Source organism: Salvelinus fontinalis, unplaced genomic scaffold (assembly GCF_029448725.1).
Source record: "Salvelinus fontinalis isolate EN_2023a unplaced genomic scaffold, ASM2944872v1 scaffold_0012, whole genome shotgun sequence".
Classification (NCBI taxonomy): domain Eukaryota; kingdom Metazoa; phylum Chordata; class Actinopteri; order Salmoniformes; family Salmonidae; genus Salvelinus; species Salvelinus fontinalis.
Window position 1 is genome coordinate 403149 of NW_026600221.1, and position 11852 is coordinate 415000.

Here is an 11852-nt window from a genome sequence, read left to right on the forward strand (position 1 = left end):
GCTGTTACTGCATCAATGCCCACTACAATAGGGGCTGTTACTGCATCAATGCCCACTACAATAGGGGCTGTTACTGCATCAATGCCCACTACAATAGGGCCGTTACTGCATCAATGCCCGCTACAATAGGGGCTGTTACTGCATCAATGCCCGCTACAATAGGGGCTGTTACTGCATCAATGCCCACTACAATAGGGGCCGTTACTGCATCAATGCCCACTACAATAGGGCCGTTACTGCATCAATGCCCGCTACAATAGGGGCTGTTACTGCATCAATGCCCACTACAATAGGGGCTGTTACTGCATCAATGCCCACTACAATAGGGGCTGTTACTGCATCAATGCCCACTACAATAGGGGCTGTTACTGCATCAATGCCCACTACAATAGGGCCGTTACTGCATCAATGCCCGCTACAATAGGGGCTGTTACTGCATCAATGCCCACTACAATAGGGCTGTTACTGCATCAATGCCCGCTACAATAGGGGCTGTTACTGCATCAATGCCCACTACAATAGGGGCTGTTACTGCATCAATGCCCACTACAATAGGGGCTGTTACTGCATCAATGCCCACTACAATAGGGCTGTTACTGCATCAATGCCCGCTACAATAGGGGCTGTTACTGCATCAATGCCCGCTACAATAGGGGCCGTTACTGCATCAATGCCCGCTACAATAGGGGCTGTTACTGCATCAATGCCCACTACAATAGGGGCCGTTACTGCATCAATGCCCGCTACAATAGGGCCGTTACTGCATCAATGCCCGCTACAATAGGGCCGTTACTGCATCAATGCCCGCTACAATAGGGGCTGTTACTGCATCAATGCCCGCTACAATAGGGGCTGTTACTGCATCAATGCCCGCTACAATAGGGGCCGTTACTGCATCAATGCCCGCTACAATAGGGGCTGTTACTGCATCAATGCCCACTACAATAGGGGCTGTTACTGCATCAATGCCCGCTACAATAGGGGCTGTTACTGCATCAATGCCCACTACAATAGGGCTGTTACTGCATCAATGCCCACTACAATAGGGCCGTTACTGCACCAATGCCCACTACAATAGGGGCTGTTACTGCATCAATGACCACTACAATAGGGGCTGTTACTGCATCAATGCCCACTACAATAGGGGCTGTTACTGCATCAATGCCCACTACAATAGGGGCTGTTACTGCATCAATGCCCACTACAATAGGGGCTGTTACTGCATCAATGCCCACTACAATAGGGGCTGTTACTGCATCAATGCCCTCTACAATAGGGCTGTTACTGCATCAATGCCCACTACAATAGGGGCTGTTACTGCATCAATGCCCGCTACAATAGGGGCTGTTACTGCATCAATGCCCGCTACAATAGGGGCTGTTACTGCATCAATGCCCGCTACAATAGGGGCTGTTACTGCATCAATGCCCGCTACAATAGGGGCTGTTACTGCATCAATGCCCGCTACAATAGGGGCTGTTACTGCATCAATGCCCGCTACAATAGGGCTGTTACTGCATCAATGCCCACTACAATAGGGGCTGTTACTGCATCAATGCCCGCTACAATAGGGGCTGTTACTGCATCAATGCCCGCTACAATAGGGGCTGTTACTGCATCAATGCCCACTACAATAGGGGCTGTTACTGCATCAATGCCCACTACAATAGGGCCGTTACTGCATCAATGCCCGCTACAATAGGGGCCGTTACTGCATCAATGCCCGCTACAATAGGGGCTGTTACTGCATCAATGCCCACTACAATAGGGGCTGTTACTGCATCAATGCCCACTACAATAGGGCCGTTACTGCATCAATGCCCGCTACAATAGGGGCTGTTACTGCATCAATGCCCACTACAATAGGGGCTGTTACTGCATCAATGCCCACTACAATAGGGGCTGTTACTGCATCAATGCCCACTACAATAGGGGCTGTTACTGCATCAATGCCCACTACAATAGGGGCTGTTACTGCATCAATGCCCACTACAATAGGGGCCGTTACTGCATCAATGCCCGCTACAATAGGGGCTGTTACTGCATCAATGCCCACTACAATAGGGCCGTTACTGCATCAATGCCCGCTACAATAGGGGCTGTTACTGCATCAATGCCCACTACAATAGGGCCGTTACTGCATCAATGCCCACTACAATAGGGCTGTAACTGCATCAATGCCCACTACAATAGGGCCATTACTGCATCAATGCCCGCTACAATAGGGGCTGTTACTGCATCAATGCCCACTACAATAGGGGCTGTTACTGCATCAATGCCCACTACAATAGGGGCTGTTACTGCATCAATGCCCACTACAATAGGGGCTGTTACTGCATCAATGCCCACTACAATAGGGCTGTTACTGCATCAATGCCCACTACAATAGGGGCTGTTACTGCATCAATGCCCACTACAATAGGGCTGTTACTGCATCAATGCCCACTACAATAGGGCTGTTACTGCATCAATGCCCGCTACAATAGGGGCTGTTACTGCATCAATGCCCACTACAATAGGGGCTGTTACTGCATCAATGCCCACTACAATAGGGGCTGTTACTGCATCAATGCCCACTACAATAGGGGCTGTTACTGCATCAATGCCCACTACAATAGGGGCTGTTACTGCATCAATGCCCACTACAATAGGGGCTGTTACTGCATCAATGCCCGCTACAATAGGGCTGTTACTGCATCAATGCCCACTACAATAGGGGCTGTTACTGCATCAATGCCCGCTACAATAGGGGCTGTTACTGCATCAATGCCCACTACAATAGGGGCTGTTACTGCATCAATGCCCGCTACAATAGGGGCTGTTACTGCATCAATGCCCGCTACAATAGGGCCGTTACTGCATCAATGCCCACTACAATAGGGGCTGTTACTGCATCAATGCCCGCTACAATAGGGGCTGTTACTGCATCAATGCCCACTACAATAGGGGCTGTTACTGCATCAATGCCCACTACAATAGGGCCGTTACTGCATCAATGCCCGCTACAATAGGGCCGTTACTGCATCAATGCCCACTACAATAGGGGCTGTTACTGCATCAATGCCCACTACAATAGGGGCTGTTACTGCATCAATGCCCACTACAATAGGGGCTGTTACTGCATCAATGCCCACTACAATAGGGCTGTTACTGCATCAATGCCCGCTACAATAGGGGCTGTTACTGCATCAATGCCCACTACAATAGGGCTGTTACTGCATCAATGCCCACTACAATAGGGGCTGTTACTGCATCAATGCCCACTACAATAGGGGCTGTTACTGCATCAATGCCCGCTACAATAGGGGCTGTTACTGCATCAATGCCCGCTACAATAGGGGATGTTACTGCATCAATGCCCGCTACAATAGGGGCTGTTACTGCATCAATGCCCGCTACAATAGGGGCTGTTACTGCATCAATGCCCACTACAATAGGGGCTGTTACTGCATCAATGCCCTCTACAATAGGGGCCGTTACTGCATCAATGCCCGCTACAATAGGGGCTGTTACTGCATCAATGCCCACTACAATAGGGCTGTTACTGCATCAATGCCCACTACAATAGGGGCTGTTACTGCATCAATGCCCTCTACAATAGGGCTGTTACTGCATCAATGCCCACTACAATAGGGGCTGTTACTGCATCAATGCCCGCTACAATAGGGGCTGTTACTGCATCAATGCCCGCTACAATAGGGGCTGTTACTGCATCAATGCCCGCTACAATAGGGGCTGTTACTGCATCAATGCCCGCTACAATAGGGGCTGTTACTGCATCAATGCCCGCTACAATAGGGGCTGTTACTGCATCAATGCCCGCTACAATAGGGCTGTTACTGCATCAATGTCCACTACAATAGGGGCTGTTACTGCATCAATGCCCGCTACAATAGGGGCTGTTACTGCATCAATGCCCGCTACAATAGGGGCTGTTACTGCATCAATGCCCACTACAATAGGGGCTGTTACTGCATCAATGCCCACTACAATAGGGCCGTTACTGCATCAATGCCCGCTACAATAGGGGCCGTTACTGCATCAATGCCCGCTACAATAGGGGCTGTTACTGCATCAATGCCCACTACAATAGGGGCCGTTACTGCACCAATGCCCACTACAATAGGGCCGTTACTGCATCAATGCCCGCTACAATAGGGGCTGTTACTGCATCAATGCCCACTACAATAGGGGCCGTTACTGCATCAATGCCCACTACAATAGGGGCTGTTACTGCATCAATGCCCACTACAATAGGGGCTGTTACTGCATCAATGCCCACTACAATAGGGGCTGTTACTGCATCAATGCCCACTACAATAGGGGCTGTTACTGCATCAATGCCCGCTACAATAGGGGCTGTTACTGCATCAATGCCCACTACAATAGGGCTGTTACTGCATCAATGCCCGCTACAATAGGGGCTGTTACTGCATCAATGCCCACTACAATAGGGCCGTTACTGCATCAATGCCCACTACAATAGGGGCTGTTACTGCATCAATGCCCACTACAATAGGGCCGTTACTGCATCAATGCCCGCTACAATAGGGGCTGTTACTGCATCAATGCCCACTACAATAGGGGCTGTTACTGCATCAATGCCCACTACAATAGGGGCTGTTACTGCATCAATGCCCACTACAATAGGGCTGTTACTGCATCAATGCCCACTACAATAGGGCTGTTACTGCATCAATGCCCTCTACAATAGGGGCTGTTACTGCATCAATGCCCACTACAATAGGGCTGTTACTGCATCAATGCCCACTACAATAGGGCTGTTACTGCATCAATGCCCGCTACAATAGGGGCTGTTACTGCATCAATGCCCACTACAATAGGGGCTGTTACTGCATCAATGCCCACTACAATAGGGGCTGTTACTGCATCAATGCCCACTACAATAGGGGCTGTTACTGCATCAATGCCCACTACAATAGGGGCTGTTACTGCATCAATGCCCACTACAATAGGGGCTGTTACTGCATCAATGTCTGCTACAATAGGGGCTGTTACTGCATCAATGCCCACTACAATAGGGGCTGTTACTGCATCAATGCCCACTACAATAGGGGCTGTTACTGCATCAATGCCCACTACAATAGGGGCTGTTACTGCATCAATGCCCGCTACAATAGGGGCTGTTACTGCATCAATGCCCGCTACAATAGGGCCGTTACTGCATCAATGCCCACTACAATAGGGGCTGTTACTGCATCAATGCCCGCTACAATAGGGCTGTTACTGCATCAATGCCCACTACAATAGGGGCTGTTACTGCATCAATGCCCACTACAATAGGGCCGTTACTGCATCAATGCCCGCTACAATAGGGCTGTTACTGCATCAATGCCCACTACAATAGGGGCTGTTACTGCATCAATGCCCACTACAATAGGGCTGTTACTGCATCAATGCCCACTACAATAGGGGCTGTTACTGCATCAATGCCCACTACAATAGGGCTGTTACTGCATCAATGCCCGCTACAATAGGGGCTGTTACTGCATCAATGCCCACTACAATAGGGGCTGTTACTGCATCAATGCCCACTACAATAGGGGCTGTTACTGCATCAATGCCCACTACAATAGGGGCTGTTACTGCATCAATGCCCGCTACAATAGGGGCTGTTACTGCATCAATGCCCGCTACAATAGGGGCTGTTACTGCATCAATGCCCGCTACAATAGGGGCTGTTACTGCATCAATGCCCGCTACAATAGGGGCTGTTACTGCATCAATGCCCACTACAATAGGGGCTGTTACTGCATCAATGCCCACTACAATAGGGGCTGTTACTGCATCAATGCCCACTACAATAGGGCTGTTACTGCATCAATGCCCGCTACAATAGGGGCTGTTACTGCATCAATGCCCACTACAATAGGGCTGTTACTGCATCAATGCCGACTACAATAGGGCTGTTACTGCATCAATGCCCGCTACAATAGGGGCTGTTACTGCATCAATGCCCACTACAATAGGGGCTGTTACTGCATCAATGCCCACTACAATAGGGGCTGTTACTGCATCAATGCCCACTACAATAGGGGCTGTTACTGCATCAATGCCCGCTACAATAGGGGCTGTTACTGCATCAATGCCCACTACAATAGGGGCTGTTACTGCATCAATGCCCACTACAATAGGGGCTGTTACTGCATCAATGCCCACTACAATAGGGGCTGTTACTGCATCAATGCCCACTACAATAGGGCTGTTACTGCATCAATGCCCACTACAATAGGGGCTGTTACTGCATCAATGCCCACTACAATAGGGGCTGTTACTGCATCAATGCCCACTACAATAGGGGCTGTTACTGCATCAATGCCCACTACAATAGGGGCTGTTACTGCATCAATGCCCGCTACAATAGGGGCTGTTACTGCATCAATGCCCACTACAATAGGGCTGTTACTGCATCAATGCCCGCTACAATAGGGGCCGTTACTGCATCAATGCCCGCTACAATAGGGGCTGTTACTGCATCAATGCCCACTACAATAGGGGCTGTTACTGCATCAATGCCCGCTACAATAGGGGCCGTTACTGCATCAATGCCCACTACAATAGGGCCGTTACTGCATCAATGCCCGCTACAATAGGGGCCGTTACTGCATCAATGCCCGCTACAATAGGGGCCGTTACTGCATCAATGCCCGCTACAATAGGGGCTGTTACTGCATCAATGCCCACTACAATAGGGCCGTTACTGCATCAATGCCCGCTACAATAGGGGCTGTTACTGCATCAATGCCCACTACAATAGGGGCCGTTACTGCATCAATGCCCACTACAATAGGGGCTGTTACTGCATCAATGCCCACTACAATAGGGGCTGTTACTGCATCAATGCCCGCTACAATAGGGCCGTTACTGCATCAATGCCCGCTACAATAGGGGCTGTTACTGCATCAATGCCCACTACAATAGGGCCGTTACTGCATCAATGCCCGCTACAATAGGGGCTGTTACTGCATCAATGCCCACTACAATAGGGGCCGTTACTGCATCAATGCCCACTACAATAGGGCCGTTACTGCATCAATGCCCGCTACAATAGGGGCTGTTACTGCATCAATGCCCGCTACAATAGGGGCCGTTACTGCATCAATGTCTGCTACAATAGGGGCTGTTACTGCATCAATGCCCACTACAATAGGGGCCGTTACTGCATCAATGCCCACTACAATAGGGCTGTTACTGCATCAATGCCCACTACAATAGGGCTGTTACTGCATCAATGCCCACTACAATAGGGGCTGTTACTGCATCAATGCCCACTACAATAGGGGCTGTTACTGCATCAATGCCCACTACAATAGGGGCCGTTACTGCATCAATGCCCACTACAATAGGGCCGTTACTGCATCAATGCCCGCTACAATAGGGCCGTTACTGCATCAATGCCCCCTACAATAGGGGCTGTTACTGCATCAATGCCCGCTACAATAAGGGCTGTTACTGCATCAATGCCCGCTACAATAGGGGCCGTTACTGCATCAATGCCCGCTACAATAGGGGCTGTTACTGCATCAATGCCCACTACAATAGGGGCTGTTACTGCATCAATGCCCGCTACAATAGGGGCCGTTACTGCATCAATGCCCACTACAATAGGGCCGTTACTGCATCAATGCCCGCTACAATAGGGGCCGTTACTGCATCAATGCCCGCTACAATAGGGGCCGTTACTGCATCAATGCCCGCTACAATAGGGGCTGTTACTGCATCAATGCCCACTACAATAGGGCCGTTACTGCATCAATGCCCGCTACAATAGGGGCTGTTACTGCATCAATGCCCACTACAATAGGGGCCGTTACTGCATCAATGCCCACTACAATAGGGGCTGTTACTGCATCAATGCCCACTACAATAGGGGCTGTTACTGCATCAATGCCCGCTACAATAGGGCCGTTACTGCATCAATGCCCGCTACAATAGGGGCTGTTACTGCATCAATGCCCACTACAATAGGGGCCGTTACTGCATCAATGCCCGCTACAATAGGGGCTGTTACTGCATCAATGCCCACTACAATAGGGGCCGTTACTGCATCAATGCCCACTACAATAGGGCCGTTACTGCATCAATGCCCGCTACAATAGGGGCTGTTACTGCATCAATGCCCACTACAATAGGGGCCGTTACTGCATCAATGCCCACTACAATAGGGCTGTTACTGCATCAATGCCCGCTACAATAGGGCCGTTACTGCATCAATGCCCGCTACAATAGGGGCTGTTACTGCATCAATGCCCACTACAATAGGGGCTGTTACTGCATCAATGCCCACTACAATAGGGCTGTTACTGCATCAATGCCCGCTACAATAGGGGCTGTTACTGCATCAATGCCCGCTACAATAGGGGCTGTTACTGCATCAATGCCCACTACAATAGGGGCTGTTACTGCATCAATGCCCGCTACAATAGGGGCTGTTACTGCATCAATGCCCGCTACAATAGGGGCTGTTACTGCATCAATGCCCACTACAATAGGGGCTGTTACTGCATCAATGCCCGCTACAATAGGGGCTGTTACTGCATCAATGCCCACTACAATAGGGGCTGTTACTGCATCAATGCCCGCTACAATAGGGCTGTTACTGCATCAATGCCCGCTACAATAGGGGCTGTTACTGCATCAATGCCCACTACAATAGGGGCTGTTACTGCATCAATGCCCGCTACAATAGGGGCTGTTACTGCATCAATGCCCGCTACAATAGGGGCTGTTACTGCATCAATGCCCGCTACAATAGGGGCTGTTACTGCATCAATGCCCGCTACAATAGGGGCTGTTACTGCATCAATGCCCGCTACATTAGGGGCTGTTACTGCATCAATGCCCACTACAATAGGGCTGTTACTGCATCAATGCCCGCTACAATAGGGGCTGTTACTGCATCAATGCCCGCTACAATAGGGCCGTTACTGCATCAATGCCCACTACAATAGGGGCTGTTACTGCATCAATGCCCACTACAATAGGGGCTGTTACTGCATCAATGCCCACTACAATAAGGCCGTTACTGCATCAATGCCCGCTACAATAGGGGCTGTTACTGCATCAATGCCCACTACAATAGGGGCTGTTACTGCATCAATGCCCACTACAATAGGGGCTGTTACTGCATCAATGCCCACTACAATAGGGGCTGTTACTGCATCAATGCCCGCTACAATAGGGGCTGTTACTGCATCAATGCCCACTACAATAGGGGCTGTTACTGCATCAATGCCCGCTACAATAGGGGCCGTTACTGCATCAATGCCCGCTACAATAGGGGCTGTTACTGCATCAATGCCCACTACAATAGGGGCCGTTACTGCATCAATGCCCGCTACAATAGGGGCCGTTACTGCATCAATGCCCACTACAATAGGGGCTGTTACTGCATCAATGCCCGCTACAATAGGGCCGTTACTGCATCAATGCCCGCTACAATAGGGGCTGTTACTGCATCAATGCCCACTACAATAGGGGCTGTTACTGCATCAATGCCCGCTACATTAGGGGCTGTTACTGCATCAATGCCCGCTACATTAGGGGCTGTTACTGCATCAATGCCCGCTACATTAGGGGCTGTTACTGCATCAATGCCCGCTACATTAGGGGCTGTTACTGCATCAATGCCCGCTACATTAGGGGCTGTTACTGCATCAATGCCCACTACAATAGGGCTGTTACTGCATCAATGCCCGCTACAATAGGGGCTGTTACTGCATCAATGCCCGCTACAATAGGGGCCGTTACTGCATCAATGCCCACTACAATAGGGGCTGTTACTGCATCAATGCCCACTACAATAGGGGCTGTTACTGCATCAATGCCCACTACAATAAGGCCGTTACTGCATCAATGCCCGCTACAATAGGGGCTGTTACTGCATCAATGCCCACTACAATAGGGCTGTTACTGCATCAATGCCCACTACAATAGGGGCTGTTACTGCATCAATGCCCACTACAATAGGGGCTGTTACTGCATCAATGCCCACTACAATAGGGGCTGTTACTGCATCAATGCCCACTACAATAGGGGCTGTTACTGCATCAATGCCCACTACAATAGGGCTGTTACTGCATCAATGCCCACTACAATAGGGCTGTTACTGCATCAATGCCCACTACAATAGGGGCTGTTACTGCATCAATGCCCACTACAATAGGGGCTGTTACTGCATCAATGCCCACTACAATAGGGGCTGTTACTGCATCAATGCCCGCTACAATAGGGGCTGTTACTGCATCAATGCCCGCTACAATAGGGGCTGTTACTGCATCAATGCCCACTACAATAGGGGCTGTTACTGCATCAATGCCCACTACAATAGGGGCTGTTACTGCATCAATGCCCACTACAATAGGGGCTGTTACTGCATCAATGCCCACTACAATAGGGGCTGTTACTGCATCAATGCCCACTACAATAGGGCTGTTACTGCATCAATGCCCACTACAATAGGGGCTGTTACTGCATCAATGCCCACTACAATAGGGCTGTTACTGCATCAATGCCCACTACAATAGGGCTGTTACTGCATCAATGCCCTCTACAATAGGGGCTGTTACTGCATCAATGCCCACTACAATAGGGCCGTTACTGCATCAATGCCCGCTACAATAGGGGCTGTTACTGCATCAATGCCCACTACAATAGGGGCTGTTACTGCATCAATGCCCACTACAATAGGGGCTGTTACTGCATCAATGCCCACTACAATAGGGGCTGTTACTGCATCAATGTCCACTACAATAGGGGCTGTTACTGCATCAATGCCCACTACAATAGGGGCTGTTACTGCATCAATGCCCACTACAATAGGGCTGTTACTGCATCAATGCCCACTACAATAGGGGCTGTTACTGCATCAATGCCCACTACAATAGGGGCTGTTACTGCATCAATGCCCGCTACAATAGGGCCGTTACTGCATCAATGCCCGCTACAATAGGGGCTGTTACTGCATCAATGCTAAAATAGGGACGTTACTGCATCAATGCTACAATAGGGCTGTTACTGCATCAATGCCCACTACAATAGGGGCTGTTACTGCATCAATGCCCACTACAATAGGGCGCCCTGGAGGTTTTGTAACATTCTTGTGTAAATTCGGCAAAATATAGAAAGTGGCAATTTTACAGTGTTGAATAGCCAGAAAGTCATGTTCTTTTTTGGTTAACTGACCAGAACTTAAATACCCATCTAGGAAGTAAAGATAGTTTTCTGAAATTGGGAAGTGGGGTCACTTCTGAGTTTCTTGTAAAAGGTGTTGTCAAACAGTTGTCTATGAAACTCATTTACATTATCTGTCCTATCCATGAGCACAACCCACCCACCCTTATCAGCAGGGCGAATAAGGACTGAGGTATCGGATTGTAAATCAAGCAAAGCTTGCGGCCACCTCCGCCCTTCCGTTGGCCCAGTCTCTCGTTGAATAAAAAACTACCACTGGAAGCCGATGAGGCGCTGGTTGTAGAGTGTTGATCAGACGAGGGTGGATGGAAGTAAGCCCTCCTGCGTTTGCCATGGAGAGGAGGAGCAGGACCTCCTTTGTCAGCGTTTCTCCAGAAGTAGACTTTATCCTCGGCCTTATCTTTTTTGTCTCGCCTAAATAGGTGTGCGTTTCTTTTTCTTCTACAATGACGGTCTACACCAGTCAAATCCGGATGCCGCTGGGCCAATTGTGCGCCGCCCTATGAGACTCCCAATCACGGCCGGTTGTGATACAGCCTGGATTCGAACCAGGGACTGCAGTGCCTTAGACTGCTACGCCACTCGGGAGCGTTGTGTGGTTGTGTAGTATTGTGTTGTATTAATGTGTTATGTAGTCT

At 49.6% G+C, this 11852-nt stretch overlaps 1 protein-coding gene across 1 annotated transcript in view; it reads left to right on the forward strand.

The window, feature by feature from the left end:
* Positions 1-11852, forward strand: part of LOC129842101 (EH domain-containing protein 2-like) — a 94323-nt gene that overhangs the window by 57847 nt on the left and 24624 nt on the right. The gene's annotated exons all lie outside the window — the stretch shown is intronic.